This window comes from Microtus pennsylvanicus, chromosome X, assembly GCF_037038515.1.
Source record: "Microtus pennsylvanicus isolate mMicPen1 chromosome X, mMicPen1.hap1, whole genome shotgun sequence".
NCBI classification, from domain to species: Eukaryota; Metazoa; Chordata; class Mammalia; order Rodentia; family Cricetidae; genus Microtus; species Microtus pennsylvanicus.
In genome coordinates, this window is record NC_134601.1 from 113,102,414 (window position 1) to 113,125,697 (window position 23,284).

General features: G+C 40.4%; 1 protein-coding gene across 1 annotated transcript in view; it reads right to left on the minus strand.

The window, feature by feature from the left end:
- Phex (phosphate regulating endopeptidase X-linked) overlaps positions 1-23,284 on the minus strand; it is a 211,420-nt gene that overhangs the window by 176,095 nt on the left and 12,041 nt on the right. The window lies entirely within an intron of this gene.

Sequence of the window (23,284 nt, forward strand, 5' to 3'; positions counted from 1 at the left end):
TTTTATTATAAAACATGCTTTATTTTGTAGACAGCAAGTAAACAGTGATTTTTATTAGATTTTTCTTGGTTAAAACAATTTTTAAATTTAAATATATTTGGCTCATATTCTTCCTCTCCCCCAAGTCCTTCCAGACCCACTTCCCATCCCTACCCATGTACCTTTATGTTCTTTCCCAAAACACAAAAACCCAATAAAATAACAAGACTCCCCTGAACCAATAAAACGAAATAAAACACCACCCCCACCAAAAAAATAAAAAAAAATTAAAAACCACCAAACTGTAAGCAAATAAAAGTCCCCACAAATAAACACGGTGCTGTTCATTATATGTTGGTCAAGTACTCCTGAACATGAAGCCTGCTCTGGAGTGGTTGATATACCCAATGTCAGTCCATTGGAGAAATCTGACTTCCCTCTCTTAGAAGGTATAAATGACAGTTCCGTTGTTAAACTTTACCCTAGTAGCTAGGTTTTCCTTCATTCATTCATTTCATAAATATAACAAAATAAAATATAATAAGATAAAACAAAAGCTACTAGTTTGGAGTTTGACATGACAAGCCAACAGAAGGAAAAGAACTCAAGACAAGGGACAAGCATCAGAGAACCACTCATTCACACACTCAGGATTCTCATAAAAACACTAAACTGAAAGCCTTACTATAAGCTCAGAAGAACTGCTAGAGATCTATCCAGGCACTGTGCATGTGGCTTCAGTCTCTGTGAATTCATAGGAGCTTTGTCAATGCTGATCTGGAGGGCCTTAAAATAAACATCCTTCTGAGTCTCTGGATTTCCTGTCTGTTGTAATGTCACCCTTTGCATCTCTAATTTTATTAATTTGGAATCTCTCTGTGTCTTTTAATTTCACTAAGAAGTTCCTTTGTTATTACATGGGGCATGATATGGGTTTCTTTTGGGTCTTTTTCTTGTTTTTGTTAAGGACAGAGAGAGAAATGGCACAGTTGGATGAATGAGAAGGTAAAGAAGGTAGGGTGGATCAGGGAGGAATTGGAGAGGGAAAATCATAACCAGAATACATTGTATAAAAATTTTGCAACTTAAAAAAACTGTAAAACAAAGACAAGTTATAAAGGGCAAAAGCTGGCATTGACTATAGTTATTATTGGTTACAGTCAAATCTGAAGCCCCAAGGCCTAGGGCTTGGTGCACAAAGCTAGTGCTTAGCAAATACTGCCTGCGTTAAATTTCCAAGAAGAAAAGGCAGAATTTTTCATTCAATTGCACAAGACATGCAAAAAGCTAAGCTGACTACCTTTATCATTTCTTACTATCATGTGCAATATCCTGGCCATGTAGCACCATAATCTCTGGGTTTGTTCACATTCCAGTCTGTAGCATCCAAAACTCTATTCACCTGTTTCCATGGACACTAGTTTGATTTTACCAGTTGTCTCATCTTAATCACCCATTTTCAATGCTCTGTTTTTCAGAACTTGGAGGAAAACGTTTCATGTTCCTTTTAACTTGGAAGTCCAGAGAACATCTACCTTGTCCGTTTGATTCACTCCTCCTACTCAAACGACATTTATTGATCACTATAGAACTAAGAACATTTCAAAGGATGCTGAGATTCCTGAGGACATCACAGTACCCTTGTGAGTCAGAAGTTCACGAAAGGCACACACAGTTAAGGTCAGTCACTTCAAGTTTGTAACAGTTAGGAACTGAACAATGAATATAGTCTTAAATTTTCCAACTGCTCATGCAAAAGTTCAGGTACATGAGTAAAAGTTGGCCAAGAATCTTGGTACTGAACTGTTACCATGAAGCCACAGAGAGCTTTACAGGGCACCTCCATTCTAGTCTTTCTTTATCTCCTATGAGATGTCTGAGATTTCCCTGAGTGCCATGTACTCTGATAGGGATCCTTGGGCTATTAAGAAACCAGTGAAAGCAATAGTCACAAATAGCATAAAGTATCTCGGAGTGACTCTAACCAAACAAGTGGGAGACTTGTACGACAAGAACTTTAAATCTTTGAAGAAAGAAATTGAAGAAGACACCAGAAAGTGGAAAGATCTCCTATGCTCTTGGGTAGGTAGAATTAACATAGTAAAAATGGCAATCTTACCAAAAGCAATCTACAGATTCAATGCAATGCCCAGCAAAATCCCAGCAAAATTCTTCACAGACCTCAAAAGAACACTACTCAACTTCATATGGAAAAACAAAAAATCCAGGATAACCAAACAATCCTGTACAATAAAAGAACTTCTGGAGGCATCACAATCCCTGACTTCAAACTCTACTACAGGGCTACAGTACTGAAAACAGCTTGGTATTAGCATAAGAACAGAGAGGAGGACCAATGGAACCAAATAGAAGACCCGGATATTAATCCACACATCTTTGATCGCCTGATTTTTGACAAAGAAGCAAAAAAATATCAAATGGAAAAAAGAAAGCATATTTAACATATGGTGCTGGCATAACTGGATATCAACATGCAGAAGAATGAAAATAAACCCATATCTATCACCATGCCCAAAACTCAAGTCCAAATGGACCAAAGACTTCAACATAAAGCCAGCCACACTGAACCTTATAGAAGAGAAAGTGGAAAGTACACTTGAATGCATTGGCACAGGAGACTACTTCCTAACTATAACCCTAGCAGCACAGACACTGAGAGAAACAATTAATAAATGGGACCTCCTGAAACTGAAAAGCTTCTGTAAAGCAAAGGACATGGTCAACAAGACAAAACAACAGCCTATAGAATGGGAAAAGATCTTCACTAACCACACATCAGACAGAGATCTGATCTCCAAAATATACAAAGAACTCAAGAAATTGGTCATCAAAAGAACAAATAATCCAATAAAAAATGGAATGCAGACCTAAACAGAGAACTCTGAACAGAGGGATCTAAAATGGCTGAAAGACGCTTAAGGAAATGTTCAACACCTTAGGCATCAGAGAAATGCAAATCAAAACAACTCTGAGATTCCATCTTACACCTGTAAAAATGACCAAGATCAAAAATAATGATGACAACTTATGCTGGAGAGGTTGTGGGGAAAAAGGAACACTCCTGCATTACTGGTGGAAATGCAAGCTGGTACAGCCCCTTTGGATATCAGTGTGGCGATTTCTCAGAAAATTAGGAAACAACCTTCCTCAAGACCCAGCAATACCACTTTTGGGTATATATCCAAAGGATGCACAATCGTGCCACAAGGACATGTGCTCAGCTATGTTCATAGCAGCTTTGTTTTTCAAAGCCAGAACCTGGAAACAACCTAAATGCCCCTCAACTGAAGAATGAATAGGGAACATGTGGTACACTTATACAATGGAGTACTACACAGCAGAAAAAATAATGACAGCTTGAATTTTGCAGGAAAATGGATGGAGATAAAAAACATCATTTCGAGTGAGGTAACCCAGACACAGAAAGGCAAGTATCACATGTACTTACTCATAGGTGGTTTTTAAACATAAAGCAAAGTAAATCAGCCCACAAATCACAATCCCAGAGAACCTAGACAACAATGAGGACCCTAAGAGAGACATACATAAATCTAATCTACATGGAAAGTAGAAAAAGACAAGATCTCCTGAGTAAATTGGGAGCATGGGGACCTTGGGGGAGGGTTGAAGCGGAGAGAAGGGGAGAGGCAGGGAGGGGAGCAGAGAAAAATGTATAACTCAATAAAAATCAATTAAAAAATGAAAAAAAAACAGTGAATGCTGGAGCAATTTTCTTAATTTGCTCTTGAAAACTTTCACATCAACTTTACTAGGGTAAATTCTGAAATTTCATTTAGAATATGCCAACACTTCTCCTTTGGAAACCGAAGGATTTCTCATTTCTAATGAGAAAAACATCATGAAAATTGAAAACTTTGGAACACCAAAATCAGTACTGGAAGTTTCCATACCTACATAATGAGCAAAATGTTCTCTACACACACACACACACTATATGTATATATAATCTTTATAACTATAGTACCATGGCCTGATTTCTCTTTGGGCAATGCTTAAAAGCCACCTTTAGATGGTCCATGATTGAATGTTGCCTCTAACTTCACTATTTTTGCCCTCGTTGATTTTCCAGGCTGCAGACTTCAAACCAAGCCTACTTTCTAGGCTCCTTGGCTTAGTTACTGTACTGATTTATATTTTCACCTTTCTAACTCACAGCAGCATGGGTGTTAAGGCCTTATACAGTTAAACATGGAGAGCAGATCAGCTCCGAAAGTCCAATATTATTCCCTTTAAAAAATAAAACTCAAGTTAACCGGGTCATGGTTCATGGAGCCTCTGGCCCTCATATTTTACACAAACGGCATGACACTGGGCTTTCCAGTTCCTTAGCCCTGCAGCCAGCCGAGCATGAGATTAACTGAGTCTGTTTGACATACTGAAAAGACAATAAGAACCGATATTTCTCATTCTTCTAGAAAACTTCTACCAACCTATAGGGAGAGAAACTGTCAGAATGATTTTCTCTGTCCACTTTTTATGACTATCTTAAAAGTAATAATTGTTGGTTAGCCTCGGCTCAAGTGAAAGGGGCAAGGATGATTTTAGGAGGATTGAAAACTTCTAACTCATTAATCTAAATCATAGGTTACCAAATAATACAAAATACCTCCTTTTAACACAAAGACCTCTTTGTCCGGAAGAAAATCAATTTTAGAAAACTGCCAGATACTACAAAACTCTGATGGAAAGTAATTATTTTATTATGTTCACTTATAAGTGAATTAATTTATAAAGATTATACTTATCAAGGTTACAGTTAAAATAATTTAAATTTTAGCAATGCTCTTTGAAAGCACAGTATTACAATGGATCTGCCAATATGATATTTAAACTCAGGAAAATACCTTTCCTATTTCGATAGTTCAGTGTAAAGCCTGCTCTGAAATTGAAGCCATTAAAATCCACCTTCAGTTTCACCTACAATAAAAATTCTAGCTAACTTTTATTCTCCTGCCTTCTATTTCAACCTTCCTAGGCAAAGGCCAAGTACAGTTGCAAACTCCTTGAGGTGGTCCATCCTGAGTAATCCTGACATAGCCAAGGACCCAATAATGGTACTGTGGATTAGTAAGCACCTCTGCTGTGCCCACTATATTGTTCTTGACCAGAGTTAACCTCCCAAGCATCCCTAGACATGGATCATTAATCCTACTCTGCAGGTTGAAAAAAAAAGTTAAAAAAAAAAACTCTTAAAAACTTATCCAAGGAGATTTAGCTGCTGAAATTTAGAATATGGACCTGGACCCAGTTCTAGAACTCTTGTTCAACCAACCATCAGATACTCAGCAAAATTCCACAAGTTGGTTTCTTTGCGAGATAACTAGGCTCTCCAGTGCTAGACCAGAAATACCAATGCCCTTGTAGAATTTCCCAACGACCCTTCAAACTTAACTGGTTATATACACTCTTGCTTTTACAATGGAGAAATGACTTTATGCTCAGCCTCTCCTTTGCTCTGTCATTCTATTTTGTGACCAGGAATATCGGTTCCTGGGGCACCTAGTCAGAGATGAGAAAGTTGGAGAGCTTGGAGAAGAACCAAGTTAGCATTGCTCAAGGTTTCCCTGCACATCATGCTCTAACCCAAGCCATTGCTATCCAAACTTGAGTGTGCATCACCATTAGGAGAGATTAAGGCATAGATAGCTGGGTCCTTTCCGAGTATCTGATTTAGTCGATCTGAGGTGGAGTCTATGATGCACTTAGTTTTTGTTGTTGTTTTTTGTTTTTGTTTGTTGGGATTTTTGTTTTGTTTTTTTAAGACAAGGTCTCTATATCCCTGACTGCCCTGAAACTTGCTCTGTAGATCAGGCTGGGCTTAAACTCAGAGATCCATCTACCTCAGCCTCCCAAGTACTTGGATTAAAGGCATGTGCCATCACCACCTGGATGATTTTACACTTCTAGTGAACTCCAAGGTAAAGCTGAAGTTGCAGGACCAGAGAATACACTGTGAGAACCACTACTTTAAATCAACAACACTTACCAGTCAACAATTCCTGATATCTAGAATCCTATCCCACTCAAGATCAAGTAAGGTTGGTTCAGCTTTCTTTTGCTCAGTCTACACCTGTTTCTTTACTGGTTTTGTTTGGGTGTGTGTGTGTGTGTGTGTGTGTGTGTGTGTGTGTGTGTGTGTATGTGTGTGTGTGTGTGTATGTACATGCTCATGCATGTGCAAATGGACGTGTGTGTATATGCAAGTGGAGGTCATAGGATAACTTCCAACATCACTTCTTTGACATCATCCATCTTTTTGTGTGTATGTATCTCTGTGTGCGGATGTGTTTACGCATGTGAGTGCCATGATGCATATGTGGAGGTCATAGGGAAACCTTGAGTGTTGATCTTTGCCTTCCATTTTGTTGTTCTCCAAGGTGTACCCTGGTCTACCTGGCCCATGGACTTCTAAAGATTCTCCTGTCTCATCCTTTCATCTTGCCACAAGGTGCGCTGAGATCACAGACATGCCCTACCACACCTGCCCAGCTTTTGCATGGTATCTTGTTTACTTTTCTATTGCCATTACACCATGACCAAAACAACTTACAGAAGAGTCTATAAGGGCTTACAGTTTCAGAGTGTGAACCCATGACGATCATACCAGGGAACTTGGCAGCAGGCAGGCATGGCGCTAGAGCAGTAGCTGAGCATTTACATCTCCAGGCGCAGCCATGAGGAAGAGAGCACTATAACTGGGAATGGTGTGGGCTTTTGAAACTTCAATGCCCACCTCCAGTGACAAACCTCTTCAACAACAACAACAAAAAAAAAACCCTCTGAATCCTTCCAAACAGTAAGTGTTCAATTATATGAGCCCATGAGGGCCATTCTCATTCAAAGCATAATTCATGGGCTCTGGGGATCTAAACTCAGGTCCTCATATTTGCATGACAAGTGCTTCCCCAAGGCCACCCTCCTCATTTTTTGAGACAGAGTCTGTCAATAGCCTAGAACTTGCCAAGTAAATTAGGCTGACTAGCCAGCAAGCCCCAGGAATCTGTTTGCCTGCTTTCCTAGTGCTAGGATTGCAAGCATTACTCCACAGAAACTAGCCTTTTAGATGGATTCCAGGATTAGAATTCAAGGCAAGAATTTTACCAACTGAGCTCCTCCCCCCTCCCCGATTTTTTTTCTGCTTTTGTGGTCTTTGGGTATATGAGGGGGTATTGTTAGGTTTTGAGGCAGGACCTCTAGTTTTAAATTCCCTATGTAAGCAAGAGGGACCTTGAACTTCTGATCTTTCTACCCTCTGTCTCCACCTCCTGGTTACATAGGAGTGTGTGTGCACCAGCACGCCAGATCTTAACCAGTGCTCAAGATGGAGCTCGGGTATTTGTGCATACTGGACAGATAGTCCACCAACTGAGCTACAGCCCAAGCCCTGCAACTCCACTTTAATTCAGTGCCAGTGTTCTCTGAGGAGAGCACTAAATGTTTGTTTCGTCTTAGGAAGTGTCTGTCTCCTTGCATTTTGATCTTAGTTCCTCAGACTTTACAGTCCCAGATTTAGAAACATCCTTTCTTAAAAGCAAAGTGCAATGGGGGTTCGAGGGGAGGGCTGATTTACTGGTTTGCGTGGGGATGATCTATGCTATACCAGAAAGATTTCCAAACGAGAAAAAAAAATGACATAGGACATCTGTTTTCAATTCTAGCTTGTATAACACCCTATGGGGAAAAGAGGGGCGTAAATAGGGTACACCCCAAATCCTAAAAAGTATGAGCTCCAGACTTTGTGAGTCTTCTCTCGTCTATGAAAGCAGCTTCAAAACACTGTAAACGTAGGTTTAAAAACCACATCCTGACTAACCCCTGCTTTGACTTCCACCTACCATAAGGAGGTGAGAGGTGGATGGGTTCTATTTCTGGATTTTCAAACAATAATGTGTGATCCAGTGAGTCTATCTCTTGAAAACTGGGTTGCTGACAGTGGAGGGTTAGAGGACATATTCCAGACTCTTCTCCCCACAAAGAGAGGAAGCAGTAGACCCGTTAGCATCACCAGACAACTCCAAAAGGTACAAGGAATGAAAGGCTGTGTGCTAACTACCCACGAGATGCTATGATGGCTTCCCCACCAGATGCTGCCCGTGACTAAGGATACTTGGGTGCATCCTACGGTCACAGAAACCAGGGGCAATGAAGGTACAGCAGTGACCCTTACAGCTGACTTAAAGGAAAAATAAAAGAGAATCAAAATGCTTCCGAGTTGCCTTCGTGTGAATGGGCACAATGGGCTCTGATGAGCCGGTGTCCAACACATCAGCCCCTGCCTCCAAGCCATTGTCCACAGGCAGCCAGTATGCTTTGGCAGAACACATCACTCATCAGGGCTCTTGATGTGACATTTACAAATGGCTTCCCATTGCCTTAGGATAAAGTCTAAGATCATTACACAGCCTACAAGGGCAGCATGCTCTGGTCCCTACCCTCCTCTTCTCTTTTGTCTTTTAGCCCTCTTCCCTTCCAAGTCAGAGCTCGGAGCACACGGAGCTTCCTGCATTTCCTCAAAGGCACCAGCTGGACAGAGCCTCCACTCCTGCAGCTCTTTCCGCCTGGGTTAAAATCGGAGACATTTGAAATGGTAGACCCATAATCTGTGGGGGACAAATTATATGGCTGGATTGGTTTGGGCAAGTCACATAATTTCCTTGACCTTCACTTCATCGGATGTAGGGCAAAGACAAAAATAAGCAATGATGGCTGCCAACATCCCAGAATTAGACTAAAGACTGATGGTACAATGATCCTCTAAAGAAACAAACAGTATAAAAAAACTGCCGGGGCCTTAGGGAAATGAATTATAACTTTAGAATGGACCAGCAGGTAGTGGAAGCAGTTCAATTTGGAACTTAATCTAAACAGCCCCTATAGGAAGTCTATGTTGCAACTATGTTTCTCTGCCACAAATGTCTTCTTCTGCACCTATCATAACTATTCATCAAAGAAAAGTCTCATTTATTCTTAAAGATATATTTAGTATTTTTATTTCTGTGTATGTATGTGAAGCTATGTGAGTTTATATGCACCGGGTGCATACAGTTAGCCAGAGGGACTCAGATCCCCTGGAACCGGAGTTACAGAAGGTTGTGAGCTGCCCGATATGGATGCTAGGAACTGGACCCAGGTCCTCTGCAGGAGCAATATATACTCTTAACTGTGGACTCAACTCTCAAGCACATCTCATCTCATTTTGTTTTTTTTTTTTTAGATCTATGGATCTTTTGAAAGTGCCTCCCACTATGCAGACATCAACACCAATGAGGCTTTCCAAATGCATCTTATTTATGACAAACTATTCTCCAACTAACGTACAATTAATTTTCCTCTTATGGGAAGTGTCTTTTTACAACGTCCTACTGTCATGTCAAAGTAAACGGTCCACCATTATTAATTCATTAAGCATCCACATAGATGCTATTAATCATGATGAACTAATGTAGTATTAATGGGTAGCTTGTAAATCTGCAATTGCATGTGGATTTCCTAACAAATTCAAGTTTTCCATGTTTTTTGAGAAGAAAAGAAAAAGAAAATGAAATGAAAGAAAAACCTTTTAGAAAGAAATTAAGGGATGGAAATTTCACTCCTTGTACTACAAGAGAAAAAACATCTTGTTTTCTTTCTTATCCCCTAAAAAGTCTTTATATTTAAACAGTACATTGATATTTGCAACATGAAGGTTTTCGTTTATATGATATGAAGAAAGCAAAAATCCAAACACCCACGCACACTGGAGAGGTACTGAATTTTCCCATGACAGGCTGTTTCCTTTGATGCACTGAAGCCCAGCTAGCTACTCGATACACCACTACCCACACTTGCAGAGTGGGCAGCAACTGAGACTTGCTAGCACTGTACAATCTCAGGTTCCGTCTCAGATCCACTGGACCAGGTAATGTGCCTGGCTGTGCAGGTCTGCAATCCCAGCTCATTGGGAGTTCAAGGACTGATAGGACTACAGATCCAGTTCAAGTTCAGCTAGCAACTTAGGGAAACTCTACCTCCAAACAAAAAAAAATGGGGAAAAAGGGGCTGAGGCTGCAACTTGTTGGCTACTTAGTGGAATAGTGTTTGCTTAGCCTGTGTGAGTCCCTGGGTTCAATCCCCACTGCTACAAAAATAAAATAAAAATGTGTAATTTATATATCATATTTCAACAATCCCAAAATGAACACTTTTCCCCATGGTATCATCTCTGAAACTGGATTTTGTTTTCAAACAAGCTACCCAGTGACCACATAGCTACCATTGCCTGGCCAGGCAAAAACATGGGCACAGTTACTCTTTAAGTCAGTACTTAAAATGAGCTGAGTACAGGCATGGGAAGCTGTCGCTAAGTAGGTCCTCAAGAAGATTTCAGGGACAACTTGACAATGAAATAAGAGCTTAGTGCATATACTAGAAGGCCATGTTGGTGGAAAATTCCTGAGATATTGACTGGGGGTGATTTTTAAAGAAATGTTGAATCACTGCTGCTCTTCACGAGCAAGATGGTATTTTGTAGCAAAGCAAAGATGATGATTCCAAACCTAAGAGACACTGCAAACAGCTTTTACTAATGCCCAAATCGATGTGGGTTTTGTTTTGTTGGTTTTGTTTATTTGTTTGTTTTCATATTGTTTGTTTTTTGCAGTCTCCTTTTGAATGGACGTAAAGGGAAGAATTTGCGATAAAAATTAGCATCTAGGTAAGTCTAAAAGAATGCTCACTAACACAAAATAAAAATTCCAAGGGATAAGAACACGCCGAATTATAGTCCTCGCCTTGGCACGTGATAATTGCGCAGGTTACAGTTGCCAATACTTTCGTTTCAATGAAATATGGTATTAATTTTGTTTCTTTGTTTTGTTTTGTTTTCTCTGTGGTTTTGGAGCCTGTCCTGGAACTAGCTCTTGTAGACCAGGCTGGTCTTGAACTCACAGAGATCCGCCTGCCTCTGCCTCCCGAGTGCTGGGATTAAAGGCGTGCGCCACCATCGCCCGGCTGGTATTAATTTTGTGATGACTATGGAAAAGCACAGTGTTGTGTATTCACTGCCTTCATTTTAATTCAAACAAATCAAGCTCACAACACCACACATAGCTAAAACGCTACCACATCAGAAGAACCAATATTTTAATTCTGGGAGCTAACAACTACATCAAAATACAAAAGCTGCCTTTGGATTTAAGTAAAGATATCAATATAAAAATAAAAAATAAAAGAGTATTCCATATGACTCCAAAGGCATTTTAAGGACAATTGAACTTCCTCCTCTTCGTGAGAGACTTTAATTCCTGAATATGAGGTTTCACATCCAGGTCCGTGGGACAGAAATACAAATTTGGCCAAGTGAGGATCCGGGTGTGAGGCTGCTGGCAAGCACAGCTTTATGAAAATTCTGAGACACAGTGAGCTGTACAGGCTTCAGACAGCAGCAGGAACCACAATTGCCTCTTTTCCTCACCCAGAACCTCCCACGCGTTCCCCGTGAGATATGTTTCATTCTGGCAATGACTTGGCTTGCAGCTTTCAACACCCCCCTCTCACCCGCCAACTTCTTCTCCACAGCTCAGAGGTTCCAGAATGAAAGCAACACCTTTGACCTCAATTAGCAGAGCCGAATTTTACATCTTAATATACTTTCGCTGGTGTGTAGCCAATGCAAAGTGCAGCTTACAGTGGGGGTGGGGTGGCTAATGCTTTTTCACTTCTTAAATTATTCCAGTGTCTTGGGCAAAATGTAGGGAAATACAAGTTGAGAGAAATCAACTTGTGCAGGGGTGTTTCTCGGCATTCTGCAGTGTCAACTAGCAAAGCATACGAATAGACTAGCCACTTTGGATGGTTCTCATATCACACAACTCACAGACCCACCTCCAGCACAGTTTGAATGGTTTAACAAATGGAAGTAAGGGGGTTGTTAAATGACATCATCTCAATGAAGTTCCTGGCCCTGGTAGGCCTTTCCCGGTGCAATGTATTGATGGTCACAGGGGAAAGATGCTTGGCCTATCTACACCTTCAGTCACAGGTGAAAATTTCTCAGACTTCATCTATTCAGAGTTCAGAAATATGAATAGGAAATTTGCAACTTGCTTTCACCATGCACTTTTGAGCATACAACCGCCATTTTACTATTTCTCCGGCCTCCCTCTTAACTCTGACCAAGAGGAAGATTGTAAAAATAACGGATTGACCTTCTAATCTACAGCCAAGGAAATCGAGATCTCTGCTTCTGCCATAAAGCCCAGATGCCCTTGGAAATTCTCACCAGCGATGCCACATTTGCATTCCAGTACGACTCTCATTCCTGGCAAACAACAGCAGGAACACGTGGCTACTTGAGGGACTTTCAGGAATTTGTAACCACCCAAGATCATGTGAGCATGCCTTCCAGCTGTTACCACCAAAGCCAGCCAGGGGCTTTCTACACCTGCCAAATAATCCTCCTGTTTCAGGAAAAGGTTTTTCAAAAATACGCAAACCTCCAGTGTAACTGGAAAGAACAACTGAGTGGCATATACTAACCATGGAAAACAGGACCTGGGTGTGGGCAGGTAAAGAGTTGGCACTGTGGCTAGGCCCAGCTTTCTTTCTCAGGACACATATCCTGTGTCATAAGCCATGCCAAAGAACATGTATTTAGTTGAAAGAACCTAAATTTAGTCAATGATTTCCTAGAGTAAAATGTTTCCTTCCTCCTCCGACATTCAAGTTCACAGGACACTTTTCAGAATGTGTTAGAATACTTCTGCAACCAAAAGGCCCCCTAGTCTGCCCTCCCACTCTTTTTTTTATTTTTTGCCATCTGAGGCTATTGTTCTACTCCTTAGCATTGTCTGTCTCAAGTAAAAAAAAAAAATTTAAAAAGAAGAAGAAAGAAAAGAAGGAAGGAGAGAGAGAGAGAGAGAGAGAGAGAGAGAGAGAGAGAGAGAGAGAAGAGAAGGGAAGGGAAGGGAAGGGAAGGGGAGGGAAGGGAAGAAGGGAAGGGAAGGGAAGGGAAGGGAAGGGAAGGGAAGGGAAGGGAAGGGAAGGGAAGGGAAGGGAAGGGAAGGGAAGGGAAGGGAAGGGAAGGGAAGGGAAGGGAAAGGAAAGGAAAGGAAAGGAAAGGAAAGGAAAGGAAAGGAAAGGAAAGGAAAGGAAAGGAAAGGAAAGGAAAGGAAAGGAAAGGAAAGGAAAGGAAAGGAAAGGAAAGGAAAGGAAAAAAAATCCCAAAAGCTTCATTCACCCATCTCATTCCTGTCATCTCTTCCCCTACTTAGTTTTCCCTTCCAACAATCTTATAGGTCATATTTTTGGAATCTGGCTCCAAGCACCTCCAGATGTTTAATCCCCTCACCCATGACATCAAGTTCAGTCAGTGGTCCCCATCTTCGAAACGGAAAGGCTACTTCTTCCTTCTATCATGTAACTATTAGATTTATGAATGGACATCCTACTTGGTGTACTGCTTTCTCGATCATTAGTACAATTCATAAATAGTTTGAACTACATCATGACAGAAGCTACATCATCTAGAATGGGGGATTTACTTTTAATTCCTGAATTCAACGCATGGCAGCAGTCAGTAAGTTCAACTGAAACTATACTTCTTCCACGGCCTGAGCAATTCTTTCATCAGTTCAAAAGTTACTATTGGCACAAACCTCTGAACACAAATGTCCAGTTTCATCAAACGTCCTCAGAAACACACATTAACTGCCTGTAATGTGCTCATTATCAAGAGAGTCTAGACAGTGGCCTGATGAAAGAGCTTTGTAAACATAGGTTCACAGTAGAAACCGGGTATTCCAAAACACGGCTAAGAAAACTCTTGGATTTGTAATGTGAATCACAATAAACAACTAACAGTAACTTCATTAACTCATTAAATGACCAGACCTGATCCATGGTCTAACAACCGCTATGGCTTGAAACGGTGATACAAGTAGATATCATCATCTGCCTACATCCAATATCGGAAATAATTTAGAAAAATAACCGCAAATGAAAGTCACAAACTCTTTATGTCCTAGCAGAGAAGAATGTAAGTATATATTCACTTTTTCCCATTCAAGTCCTTGAATTATGTCAGTGGTCCTCTTGGAGGCCTGTGGAACTGAGTTAAGGATCCCCCAGTGATGAAGGGAGAAAGAGAGAGAAGGGAAAATTGCAGGGAAAAAAATAAAAATCATCCAGAGAGGATCAGGAATATGTAAGGCAAGTACTTTATCAATAACCTGCATGCCCATCCCAACATGGGACCTCTTTTAAAAGGCGATTAGGCTACAAGGGCTCTGCTGTCATAAGTCTGGTGTCAATTGGGGACTGGGTTAGCTAGCGTGGATGTGCCGTTCCCTTTTCCCTCTGCTTTATGTGCCTGCTTATCCACTCGCCATGTTATGACACAGGATGAAGGCCATCACCAGAGGCCAATAGCAGGCTCTACAGCCTGGAGAAACAGGCGCTAACTAAACCTCCACTGTTTGCACATTACTGTATCTGTGGTATACTCTTACAGCAACACCAGGCAGACTAAGGCAAACTCGAGCTTGTCACGTGTGCTCTCAGACTTGCCTCTCTCAGGATCAGTTCCCTCCTGCTGAGACTCTGAAGAAATTGTAGACCACAGTATTCCATTGCAATAGGGTGGAAGTTTGGAAATCGTGAAAGCTGCTTTTATTTCTTCGGTGTTGACTGTGTGCTAAAGACTTTTAAAAAAATGTTCTTTTAATCTTTAAACAACTACCAAGAATCAGAGATTCCATTTACTTAATCCCACGCAAGAGCGTTTCCATGTATCTTATTGAATTCACTAACGGGATCATCAGATCTGCAATTAAGGTTCAGGGAGAAGCAGCTTTCCCGGAGGTCATGTGCTTTACAAGTTCCCAGTTGCTGTCAGAGCTCAGGCCTGAATCTCGCACGGCCAGTTCTTATTTTACTCATCAATGGTTTGCAGAAGATTACACTACAAAGATATCTTTGAAGGGCCCAGATCTGCCTAACAGTCCATGTCCTTCCCTGTCATGCCTGCCTAAAGGCCAAGAAAGTAAATGAAGAGTGATAGACAATTTCTCTTCTCCTAGCATGAACAAACTCCAGTTTTTGCTGGACTCTTCTGGGCCTGTGTGCAAGGCCCTGGGAAGAGAAAGAGGAGAAGTAAAAAGAAAAAGTCTCCTTGTCTTTACTCGGCCATCCATGACTGCCACTGCATCCAGCTGTAAACAAAAGGAACTTTTCTTTGTTCCTTTCAACAAATGCTGACCGAACGCCTCTCTACCCCATTATATACTGTGGCCTGCTTCTTTCGAAGTCTGTTGGGCTGGAAGATTGGCTTAATGGCAATCGGATTTTTTTGTTTGTTTTTATGATTGTATTTTAATTATGTTATACTGTAGTGGCATTTCATTTATATTTTTTTTCCAATGGAAAGATTTTTTTTTATACTTTATCTCTTTTTTTTATTGATAAAAGGAGAATAAAGAAAAGAAAGAAAAAAAACAAATTTCCACCTCCTCCCAGCCTCCCATTTCCCTCCCCCTCCTCCCATTCTTCTCCCCCTCCTCCCACCCCTCTCCCTTTCCCCCCACTTTTCTCCCCCTCCCTCTCCAGTCCAAAGAGCAGTCAGGGTTCCCTGCCCTGTGATAAGTCCTAGGTCCTCCCCCCTCCGTCCATATCTAGGAAGGTGAACATCCAAACTGGCTAGGCTCCCACCAAGCCAGTACATTGCGTTGGATCAAAACCGCGTGCCATTGTCCTTGGCGTCTCATCAGCCCTCATTGTTCGCCATGTTCAGAGAGTCCAGTTTTATCCCATGCTTTTTTTGGTAACAGTCCAGCTGGCCTTGGTGATATTTTAAGAAATAAAGCTTGCCTGAGGATCAGAAAAGTAAAACAGCCACACTGGCCAGCCTTACAGATCAGGCAGCATTGACACACACCTTAAATCCCAGTAGCCACACTAACTTGCCAGAGAAAGCAGGTGGTAGTGGAGCATGCCCTTAATCCCAGAACTCGAGAGGAGTATAAGAGGGGAGGAGACAGCTCTCACACACAGTCTCATTCTGAGATTCCTGGAGGCAGGATCACCATTTTCGGACTGAGGCAGAGGTAAGGGCCAGTGACTGGCTGTTCTGCTTTTCTAGTCTTCAGGCTGAACCCCAATATCTGTCTCTGAGTTTTATTATTCATGCTACATTATACTTTTCTATTTAAAATATCCACAAAAGATGGGTTAGCATAGGAGATAAAGAAGTACAGAGATTAATGTGTGCCCTTAAGTTATCCTCATAAAAAGTTTGATCTTCACGTGACATAAGGCATAAAGGAAAGAAATACTGGGAAAGTTTGTGTTGTTGTAAGGGTTGTGTGAATACTAGATGGTGAGTTTAAAGATTTATTTGTTTATTTTCAAAAAAAAAAGTTTGATCTTCATACAATGAAATATTCAGAATAGATATAAAGGGACTGACTATTCCTTTAATGACATGATTCAGCTGCTAAACTGACTCTTACCTGAAGTCTAAAAATCACTGCACTTTTTGGCTAGATGAACCAGTGTATTTTCTTCTTAAGTCAGTTGGAGTTGGAGTGTCTGTTATTTGTAACTGGAAGCAACTTATGATAGGGAAAAAGGGGAATGTTCAGTAATCTTGAGTACACAAATTAGTCAGTGCAACTCTTCCACACCATACAATACATACAATAGCCATACTTTCAGTTCTGAATGCACAAGTGTGTTAAGTATACAGTAAAAAAAAAGGAAAAGAATAAATAGCAAATGGAAGATATAAAAAAGCCAGGCAGTGGTGGCTCATACCTTTAATCTCAGCACTTGGGAGACAGAGGAAGGCAGATCTCAGTGAGTCCAAGGCCAGCCTGGCCTACAATGAGTTCCAGCATAGCTAGGATTGTTACACAGAGAAACTCGGTCTTGAAAAACCAAATATATATGTATGGACTAGATAGTAAAATATCATCAAATCCGGCATCTTGAAAACTTGAAAACATCCAGCAGTAACAACTGGATTAGCCTAATTGAAAAAACAAACAAAAGTAGCCACATCAAATTGGCCAGTTACAACATTGAGCAAAATGACTGGGGAAAGTCCACTGAGACAGTCATGCCTGATTGAGAGATTCCCAGACAAAGCAGGGCATTCTCTCCATAAGCGAGTTCTACCTTTCATTCTATCACAGGCATTCAATGTATGTGTATTTCCACAACCAAAGTCCTAAACAGTTCAGTCTATTCCAAGTCCATGTATTTTCCCAAGATTTACTATTAAACCCTTCAGAATAAATGCAGTGAATGGAACTGCTTCATGTTGAACATATTCATTGTGTTTATGTGAACTACTAATGGCAGAAGAGCTATGTTGCAGCTACAGGGGAATAGATCACACCTAAAACTGCCACAATTAATAGGAGACCAGCTTTTACACCCAATAGCCATTCTAATGGCCACCTTAGGTCATATTCCTGCTCAGAGAAAACGGATTATCTTAGAAATACAATCACATTTTCTGCAGTCATCAGAAAGAAATAATTTCTATATTTTGTACAATTCTAAAATTTTTAGAAAAGTTTTCCTTCAACATGCTATACACCAAGATTGTAAATGGTGCATGAAGAAGAAAAAAATAAAAGACAAAAATAGCTTTTCAAGTAAAATTAATTCATTTCACATTTCATGAGTCCTCAATGCAACACCTTTTGTATATATAGGACAGTGACATGAATAACCAGATAGTTTGTGACTTCCTATATGGCCACAAGGTCTAAAGCAATTGGAATCTTCTCTGAACATGTATACCCAATTTGTACAGGAGACTCATACAAAATAATAGGGCCGAGTTTTCATTAGAAAATCTGCCAAGTCTGAGTCTACCCTGGACTACACAGTGAGATCTAGTCTAACATAGGCTACAGAGTGAGACATTGTTTCAAAAAAGGAAGGAAGGAAGGAACAAAAGAACAAAGAAAGAAACAAAGAAACCAAGAAAAAGAAAGAGAGGAAAGAAGGAAACAAAGCCAGCCAGTCCACACAATAGACGGTCTGAAGAAAATGATACATTTTACCGCCATCTCTTCAACCATATGAACCCTATCATGAGGAGGCTGAACCGAAGCTCTCCAACTTTTATTAGCTATAAAGATTATTTGGCTAGGATCATTCATGGGAAAGGCAAGATTATAAAGGTCATAGGTACTAACAAATAAATAAGCGACCTACACTACAGTCTCGCAATCATCGCTATCCAAACATGCACATATAGTCTCAATTTCATCTCCCTGCTCTGCTACAGTTGTGATTGAAAATAATATACTGTGTTTCTTCACAAAATATTGGCCAAGATAGCTAAACCACAATAAAGATGAGCTGGCCCAACCTTGAGCCATCTGTCTTCTGCCTGACACAAGTGATCTAGCTCACTCATCGCCTCATGTTTCCGAGGTCCTCCTTAAGCTCAATTTCTGTCTGCTCATGCATAAACGATGCATGCCCTTCCATCTTTACGGTCACGTGAAGACAGATGGGGAAGGGCGAGAGGAAGGACATTTTAGACAACCGCATCACCACATTCAGTCTTTTCTCCTCCACAAAACAATCTTGCTTCTTGGCGACAGCAAGAAATAAACTTATTTTCTAAGTAGAAATCCGAGTCATATATTTCATTTAAGGGAAAAATTCACGAAGCCAGGTTGCTGCCTTCAATAGAGGGCAATTTTTCATCAGCTAGCTCTGTCAAGTCCATTTTATTTCACAAATTGGACAGCCGAATCTTTGTGTTCTCTTCCAGCCATAAGAAAATGGTATTCTTTTGGCTGGTGATATTGGGCTTTATTTTTGGAGATTCTTTTTACCAAAGATGAGGAAAAAGACCTCGGCAGTATTCAACATTTTCAAAAGCACATGATATTTATAAAGGATAAGGGAAGCACAAAACTTAAAACATTTGGTAGATATTATTTTGTGAACGTCAGACTACCTTTGAAATAAATCAAAACACAAATATTTATTGAGTGCTTGCTATGTGCCAGGAGCGGAAGTGGGTAGTTTCTATCAGTCATCTTCCTCAGTCCTTAATAAATCTTCTCTCTGCTGGGGGTTTAAAGCATTTTGAAGATGAGGAAACTGAACTCAAAAGAGATTGGTGATTGTCCCTAGGTGACACAGAGGGAAAATGAAAGGATGCAAGCCCTGCTGTCTAGGCTTAGAAACCTCACACTCTGAGTGGCTTACAGTGACCAACACAAGTCCCCTGGTCACTTTACACATTTGCCACCGGCAGTGCTTGCCACAGGAGGACTTGGAACTGTCTTTTCCAGAACTTAGAAAGACACAAGAATCCTGCTCCTTGTTTTCCAAGGCGAGCACATCTTTGTAACTGAATTAGACAAAACGACCACACACACAAAAAGCCGTAGAACCAGATGAATTATAAGCACAGACACAAACACATGAAACTGTACTAACTGACTGAAGTCTAGCGTGCCTTAAAAAGGAAACATACAGAAATAAGGTTTATTTCAAAGTTATGAGTTTAGTTCAGCATGAGGAAATCTAAAGAAGGTTAAAGACAGTCCTGTTAAATGGCAAAATAAAAAGTCAATTTCCTGTAGCAGGCCCTTTTGTCCATTAGGGAATAATGAGAAATACGAGCCTAACTATCAGAAAAAGAATATACATACACACACGTCAGGTGACGCAAACTAAACCCACTACTCCTCACGGTAGCAATAAGAAAATGTTTAGTCAACATCATACTGAGGATCCTAAACAAAGGAGAAGCAGGGAGGGAGGGAGGACAATGTCTAAATCTTTCTTAACTTTATGATTAACTCTCTAAAAGTCTCAGAGAAGCTACCAAAAGTCTATTGACAAATCTAATCAAATCTAGTATAACTATAACCAAGCTTGCTTTTGTTATCAAAAGTTGTTGGTCTTGGGGTTGCAGAGATTGCTCAGCAGTTAAGAGCACTGACTGCTCTTCCAGACGGAGCTGGGTTCAATTCCCAGCACCCATGTGCCAGCTCACAACTGTCTATAACTCCAAGATCCAACACTTCCACACAGACATACAGGCAGGCAAAACAGCAAAGCACATAAAAAATAAGCAAATTATTTAAAAAATAAGTTATTTTTAAAAAGATTTGTCAGCCTTTTATTCATAAATACCAGGAAGTAAATATCTCAGACTGTGCTGGCCAGATGATTTCTCTAGCAGCTACTCAACTTGCCCACTGCTGCACAGAGATAGTCAGTGACTCTGTGTGCCTGAGTAAAGGTGGCTGTGTTCCAGCAAAACCGTGCTCACACAAACAGAAAGGTGGGCTGGATAGGGCTCATTAGCCACAGTTTGCTGAGATTCTACTTTACAGCATGCACACGCGCGTGTGCGCGCGCACACACACACACACACAAACTACGGGGAGGAGGTAGGGAGGAAGCGAAGGAGGGGGAGAGGAGATAGAAAAGAGTTATTTCAAGCAACAAGAAAATATAAAAGCCTAGAAGTAAACCTTCCAAAGGGTAATTTCAGTATATGAGTCGTCAATACTTAATTATAAATACTTTCAATCGAACAATTTCATTACTGGAGATTTATTCCAAGTTTATAGTTCGATAAGAACATAGAGATATGCACACAAGGCTACTACTGTGAATCTATTTATCTTATCCATGTTTTTTTTATTAACAACATGTTCTAGTCACATTCAAGACATCTAATTTTTTAAGATATGAGTATGCATAAGAAGTTATATATGTGTATATATATGTATCTATATATATGTGTGTGTGTGTGTTTTATTAGCACTTGTGTCTAAAGGTAGACTTAGGGAAAACCTTCTATGTCTTTAAATGTAGCTAAATAAAAACGGGTTCTGGAAGTGAAGAGACAGCTCAGTGATTAAAGCACTTGGAAAGCAAGCATAAGGATGGAGTTCAGATGCCCAGAACTCACAGAAACACCCAGTGAGGACGGCAGCTCTCCTGTAATTCCAGCCCTCAGAGGGTGGCGAGAAGAGGATCCCCAGCATACCAAACTAGTTAGCCAGGTCAGCCAGACTAGCCACACTCCGGCACGCTCTGGGTTCAGTTGAGAGATACTGGCTCCGTGAATAAGGTGGAAAGGGATCAAGTTAGACTCATGTTGTCAACCTTGGTCCTACACACACACACACACACACACACACACACACACACACACACACTTGCACCCATACACATGCAAACACATAAACACAAACACCACATACATTCATGAGGAAAAAAAATCAAAATTTGTATTTTTTTAAGAGAAATGAGCAGAGTAACTATCTTTTTTCAACAGTTTGCTCTCAATTCTATTAATTCTGAAGCAGTTCAAAGACCAGAGGTTCTCAAATTGTGGGTGGAGATTTCTTGGGCAAACCTCTAGCTCAAAAAATATTTATGTTATAATTTATAACAGCAGCAAAGTTACAGCTATGAAGTAGCAATGGAAATAAGTTTATGGTTGGGGGCACCATAACATGAGGAACTGTATTAAAGGGTCACAGCATTAGGAAGGTTGAGAACCACTGTCATAGACAGTGTCCTCCTCAAACAAATCATACCAATGCTGATTATAATTTTTATAGTAACACACCACTAACAGAAAAAGAACATCTACCCAGAATGCTCCACCTTTTTTTATTCAATGGTAGTCCTGCACGCATGAGTATGTGTATGAGCACGCGCACATGTGTGTCCATTCATTTGTCTTTCAAGAAAGAAAAGACAGAGGAGGGAAATAGGACATAGCCAATGATGGTGGATGAAGGATCAACATAAACTAATATCGCACAGAGAGGAGATGAAGAGATGACTGGTAATTACGAGCACTTGTTACTCTTGCAGAAGACCAGGGTTCGACTCACAGCACCCACATGGGGGCTCGCAAGCATCCTTAATGGGAGTTCTAGGAAATCAAAGTCCTCTTCTGACTTCCGCAGACACCGAGAAAGCATGTGGTGCGCATACACACATGCAGGCAGGACACCCAAACACATAACATAAAGATTTTTTTAATTGTCTTACAAAAATAAGTACTAGTCTAGGAATTCAGTGCTAAAGGTATTATTTATGGCTCGACAGCACAAGAATCTCATCTATCAGGTTAGAGGAAACCCCTGACGTTCTTCGAAACTCTCATTCATAATTTATCCAGACTAAATTTAAGCCTCCTAATAAAAAATGTAAACTTATGTGATTTAGATCTATTTATGAAAATACATTTTCCTCACAATTAAAATAGGCTTCTAATTATTTTGACAGTGGTTTCACATTATATAAAACATACAAATTGCTGCATATTTAATAACCATGCACTTAAAATTTCAGAAAATTGAAGATGGAAAAGAAATAAAATTCTCAGGTCCCCAAAATTCTTTTTTTTTTTTTTATTGGTCACAATATTTATTGTAGACACGCCGTTTCCTCTCCTTCAGCCTTCTAAGTGGTGTTTAGAACCTGCATTCCAGCGAGATAAGCCCCTTCTGGAGACAAGGGTGTCGTGGATGGGACTTCTCCAGTATTTAAACAGGTAACGATAACCACTGAGCTAGAACACATCATAGTGTTTGTACACAACATACTTTACAGTTATCAAAAAGAGGGAAAATATGATTTTTTTATCTTCTCTAGTTTTGAAACTTTATCTAGTTTTGAAATTTTTCTACTTTCCTCCTTCAATAACTTCCTCCGAAAGCTTAACATAAAAATTAGACTCAAGCCGGGCGGTGGTGGCGCACGCCTTTAATCCCAGCACTCGGGAGGCAGAGGCAGGCGGATCTCTGTGAGTTCGAGACCAGCCTGGTCGACAGAGCTAGTTCCAGGACAGGCTCCAAAGCCACAGAGAAACCCTGTCTCGAAAACCAAAAAAAAAAAAAAAAAAAAAAAAAAAAAAAAAAAAATTAGACTCAAGACAAACACCATCTTGTCCAGCAACAGATGTTTCCAACTTTTGGCAGGGGTCACACAAGCACACATGAAAATGTGTATGTGCACATGTGAGTATGTGTGTGAGAGCTTGTCATTGCTCCAGAGGTCACGGGAGAAAAGCAAGTGGCCTAAAAGCTAACTTGGAAGATAACAGGAACAATATGACAACCGTGGGTCGTCCAGAGTTCTCTAAAATGATGTCAAAAGACGATGAGGCGTGAAAAACATTCTGTAAGCCATGAAAATCCAGGAGGAAATAAGAAAGAAAAGAGCTTTACCTTGAACACAGTAGACAAAGAAGTTTCTTGATACAGCGTATTGGTCA